Source organism: Myxine glutinosa, chromosome 5 (genome assembly GCF_964187855.1).
Source record: "Myxine glutinosa chromosome 5, kmMyxGlut1.1, whole genome shotgun sequence".
NCBI classification, from domain to species: Eukaryota; Metazoa; Chordata; class Myxini; order Myxiniformes; family Myxinidae; genus Myxine; species Myxine glutinosa.
In genome coordinates, this window is record NC_136265.1 from 211,545,777 (window position 1) to 211,551,631 (window position 5,855).

Here is a 5,855-nt window from a genome sequence, read left to right on the forward strand (position 1 = left end):
TTATGTTCGGTTTTTCCATGTAATGCTGTATTTGTGTATATGCTGTATTTAGAGAACACATAGATATCCACTTTGTGTATGTATGTGGGAGCCCAGATTGTGTATATACCGATTTATTGTACGTGGCCGAAGTTAAAAACGGTTTATCTTTTTGATTGTTTGGTTGTTTTTTGCACTCCACTCGCTGCATTGCAAAGTTAAGAAGCTTCGATTGTGATCGCTAGTTTATCCGGAGGTCATGAAGAGCTCTGCAGTCCACATCCATCGCACTTTGCACGAGTGTGGACTTCCTGAGGACGTGTAAGTCTCTTTCCTTGTTGAGTGTCTAGTTTTTGCTGGATGCCGGTACAGTATCTTTTGCACATTCAAGAAGTACGAGGAGAGGGGACTTAAAGGAGTTATTGAGGGCAGTATAGTGAACCTGCAGATCATAATGTCATGAATAGGTGATGATTGATACCTGATGACTGAAGTATAAACATATCTGCTGAAAGTTGTGGATCTCGATGTCGTTGCCAAGACAGAAGACCAAAACAATTTTGCAAAATTCCACTTGAAAGTCAGGGGATGATTTTGTGAACGCAGGGTGGTCGTCGACACACTTTGCCTCTTCCAGTCCATGTTGCACTATGTTTTCTTTTTTCCTGCGCTCTTTGGAAAGGGTGCATGGATTGGTCTTTCGCTCGAGGGTCTTGCACCTGGTGCAGCGTGAGAGGCGGGTGTTTGAATGGCGAGTACACAGATGATGCACTGGGGATGGGGTCGTTTGTCCTTCTATTTGTGTAAACTCTCAGTTGGAATGAAGACTTTCACAAAGTGCAGATCAGTATAATTTGCAAGCAATAAAAAGAACATCTTTTCCTTTTGAGTTGATGCTTTTGTATATCTAATACCAGCCTCGTGTCATTGTGCGTGGGACTTCTTCCTTGTACAAACACCGCAGTCTTGGGTTGAACCAAGCATGTTCGCCATGGCTTTCACCATTCCCCAAACTACATCCATGCATATTGAGTCGAGGTCTGGATTTCCCATTCATACATCCGGTAAGAAATGATGTCGACCTCTGCTTCATATATATTAACGTACCGTATGAGGTTTGGTTCTTATATTCCTGTTGTTTCCTCGGACATTTTTCAAAGCTCTCAAACTTGACCAGGTTGTGGAAATGATTTGGATAAACTCACAGCAACAGTCAAGGTCTGAATTCGCAAACTCAAGAATTTCCAAGAAAAGGCAAAACCATTTAACAAATCCTGAACCTCTCTGGGCTATTTGGCTGGACAACCCCGTTATAAATTAACTTTTAAAATTTTAGCGTACATCTTTGGTTATAAGACATGCCGCATGATCTAACAGTCTACATAAGCGTTTTTACCTACGCCACTCAAGGTAACAACAACAACATGCATTTTAAGGCCATTTTCCCTGCTAGAGCGGGGGTTAGCCTTGCGGGCCCCATGACAATCTTCTCCATTTTGCCCTATTTTCTGCATCTCTCCTTGTTAACCCCCTTGCCCACATTTCTTCTTCCACCATCTTCAGCCAAGTCTTTCTCGGTCTTCCCACTCAAGGTAGCGGGAAGTTATATTTTCACCCCTATTTGTCTGTCTGTGTCTGTGAACAGGATATCTCAAAAGTTGTGGACGGATGAAGACGAAACTTGGTGGAGTGGTTTGGATGTGTGACAATGAAGAATTCATTCAATTTCGGTGAAGATCCAGATCCAATGATTTTTTTAACTGGTTCTTCACCATTGATGGGGCTAAACTAGATATGTAGCAAGATGTCTCAACAAGTTAAAGGTGGATTTGGCCGAAACTTGGTGGCCAGGTTGGGAGTGGTTTGGATGTGTGAGAAGGACGAAGTGATTTGATTTTGCGAAGATCTGGATATGAGACTTCAAGTGATGTTTCACCATTGAGAGATGGGGCCAAAACGATGTATATATATATTGTTGCGGATATGGGATTTGCATCCATCCATATCCGCTTGTAAATATTCCCCTATTTCCTCAATACTTCCCAACTATCCCCAATCCCCCATTCCCTAGTCCCATTTTCTGTAAACAACACTGGGTAGACCCGACCTCCCCCTATTTCCCCCATTAAATGTCGTGCCCAGGTTCACCGCATCTCATGTAAGACAACTATAGGACATCTTGCTAGTTATTCTTAGTCTATGTCAGTTAAGGACTCGTTTCCATTAATTCTGACCCTTCGTTGCACCAGAATGTGATTGTATGGCACCGTTAGGAAGTTTAGGACCTCCCAATACCTCCCCGCAGCTCTTCCTCACGGTTCAGCAACAACAACAACAACAACAGCAACGGCAGCGGCGGGCGCGGTGAGTGCGCGTCCTCACTCCGGTTTGGTTGGTAGGGGGTGTTGGGAGGGCACCAGGCCTCCCCAACGAGCCGCCATCGAACATGTGCTCGACGGGGTTACCAAATAGGGGCTCCCTGTCAGCTCCTCGTCAAGGGCGGAGCCCGGTAACCCCCGCACCCAATGGAAGCGGCGGACCGGCCCCAGTGGGGCGGAGCCAACCAGCCGAGGGCATGTCACTCCCCGCTGAGCATGCGCAGGGAGAGGGAGGTGACGTCAGATGCGCGCTGAGCTTGGAGCAAGCAAGACGTACCCTCCGAGCGCTGTGAGGCCTCCCCGCATCTTTTGGACTGGACCGTGCTTTATCCTGTCCCCGAGCCAAGGTGCACCTTGTGCCATCGAACTACCTGTCCCTCCCTGCCATCAATCCCTGTGTAAGTCAGCCTTGTTCCGTTTGTCTGTGGTCTGTCTGGGAGAGATAAGATTGTATTTAAGTGCCCATCTCTTCTGTGTCTTTTACCTCACTCTGCCGTGTAATCTACCCCCTTTTCTCCACCACTGTAATTATACCCTCCTCCGGAGGTCTTGAGAACTGTACCCCCCTTGCGTCGTTTCCTCTTTCCAAGTCGTCGCGTCCTTTCCATCATTGATTTGGCATAGCGCGATTTGGTCAACGTCTGGGTGGAATCGGGGTCTAGTCGGGGAATAACTGTTCGGTCGCGGCAATACCACCGCTCGGTAAATAACATCTAAACCGCGTCCGTAACAATTGGTGTCGGGAGTGAGATACGGACCCGAAGCGCGCTTAACGCGCTCAAAATTATAAGTCACCGAAATTTGATTTTGTTTTACAAAAAACCCGAATTTTGAAAGTCGCGCTATGGGAGATCAAGACGGCTGGGTTCCGGTAGAGGAGAGTGAGGCAGGGTCGAACCAGGACCAAATTGAGGGACATGAGGAGAGCGAAGCAGTGAGGGCGGCAGGTTCGCAAAATGGCGTCCTCGCGCACGAGGTTACGGGCGCGCAAAATGGCGCCTCGCAGATGGCTACGGCGACCGCGCCCGCGACCGTAGCAGCGCCGCTGGTGGATTTGAACCTTTTTTTAATACAAATGAAGGCCCTTATGGCCCAGAATAGCGAACAATTGGAACAAAGAATGGGCAAGCAATTAAGGGAGGACATGGGGGCCAATAGCCAACGGTTAGAACAAAGAATTGGGTCCAATAGCGAGAAATTGAGGGAGGACATGGGGGCCAATAGCCAACGGTTAGAACAAAGGATGGGGTCCAATAGCGAGAAATTGAGGGAGGACATGGGGGCCCAGATCCGAGGGTTAGGGAGTAGAATAGAGGGATTAGACAATAGATTAGGGGAAATACAGGAGGGGTTAACGGGGGTAGAAAACAGAATGGCCGCTCAAGAGAATCAAATGGAAGGGATGAAAAAGGGGTTAGAGGGGTTAGAAAATAGTATGGAAGGCAAATTGAGGGACATGAGGGACCAAGCGGAAAGGGAAGTTAAACAAATGGGGCAGCAGATAGAGGGGGTCAGAATGGGGGTAGAAACTAAATTGGATGCTCACAGGGAGGAAATGGAGCAGATGAGGGTGGCATCTGGGCAGGAGATGCAAGTGATGGGAGAAGAGATCAGAAGAGGTGTGAGTGAGGAGGTCGGAGGAGTGCGCGAGAAGGTGAGGCACTGTGAGGAGCGCATGGAGAAGGAGGTGAGAAAGGGGACTGTAAAATTGCAAGGTGGTATAGAGGAGTTGACGCTGGGAGTAGAACAACTGACAGTGGGACAAAAGGAGTTGGGGGACCAGGTAAAGAAGAACACAGCGGTAATAGAGGGTTTAAAATCGACACAGAAGGAGATGAAAAAGGACGTATGGGTAATTAAAAAAGAGTGTCAGACGGTACATGAGGACCTGACGAGGAAAATGAACAAGGTGGTAGAGGTGATGGAGGTTAAAGAGCGGGAGGTGCGGGAGCACATAGAAAAAAATAAGGTGGAGTTAGAGGAAGAACTTAAGGGGGCGCACGAGGAGATGAAGGAGGTGAAGCAGAAATTAGAAGAAGTGGAAGAAGGGGTAAGCGAAATTAAGAAGCGACGGAGAGGGGATAAGAAAGAGATCAAAGAGGAAGTAAAAGAATTGGTCCAAAGTCTGTGTTCGGATCGTGATGATGTGCTCATTAACCGGATGAGGGATTCGCAGGTGATGGAGGAGAAGCGAAGAGAAAGAGGACCCGGTGTAAGTGGTGACCAATATGGTCATGCATATGATGCGCCAGGTGATTTAATGAGCTTGGGGGTCGAGATGGACCCGGGTGTTCGTGAGAGGCCGTTGGTGAAGTGTGCGACAGGTCTGGTGTGCGAAAAAGGAGGTGTGCGAGAAAGTCTGACTCTGGGGTGCATGAGGAAAGAGTGCGCTGTCAAAAGTAAGGAAGAGTGTACACCTGTGGTGAGTGTTACGGAGGAAGTAACTGTTACGTGGTCCCCTCGGTGACTACCTGGTCTCGGTGACCCCCGGACCGTGAGAGGACCTTCGCCAGCAAGTAGTATTATATATATGCGCTTTCGCAACGCAATCCCTATGAATTCCACCCAAGAGAAACTGATGTGCAATGATATATTTCCAGGGTAAGGATATCATACGATTTCAATGATACAATCACGGATATTCCCCGAGCAATCAACAACAAACAACCATCAACAATTCCCAACCCACAATCAATTCCCTATATGATTAAGATGGCCATCTTATATATGTGTGTCCACTTCTGTACTCACGACCCCCTTTTGGTCTCTGCCCCTCACAATGTCTCTGGGCCCCTCCCGACCGAGATGCTGGTCGGCGTCGCCGCACTCGGGCGGTTGAACGAACCCCGGGTGGACGTGTTTCCACCGGGCAGGTATCGTACCAGGCACCGCGGCTGCAGCCCCTCGTGGCCACGCGAAGCGGGCACGGCAAAGCAAGCCAAAAGCCCCACGCCGCTTGCAAGGCGTGTTAGGCCCCAACGGGCGACCCGTACGCGTCTGTTTAGACGGTGCCGCGAACGGTGCCAGACGCGGGGTCAATGCACGGCCCCACGTCAACTTGACGTCTCCACCGGGTAGGTACACGTCCCGGTAACTCCTCTCGCCAGACGGGCTTCGGAACGCCGCTTTTCCACGCAGCGCAAGGTCGATCCCACCTTTCGTCGGAGCGGGGCGAGGAAGAAGAATACTCGTCGCTTTTCTTCCTCGTGTCTTTTCCTCTTCCGTTTCCGGTCACTTCCGTTTCCGGACACTTTTCAGAAGGGCTCCTGACCCTCCAACCACAACAACCCTTAATCTACTACACATGGATAAGCAAAGACCTGAATGGTAATTCACATACATTCACATAAATATGTAACAGTAACGAAAGAGTGTGCGCAAGAAAGGTGTGTAACGGACGGGTGCATGAGGAAAGAGTGCGCTGTCGAGAGTAAGGGTGAGTGCGCTGTCAAGAATGGAGGTGAAAGTAGTGAGAGTGACACGGAGCGTGAGTTGGTT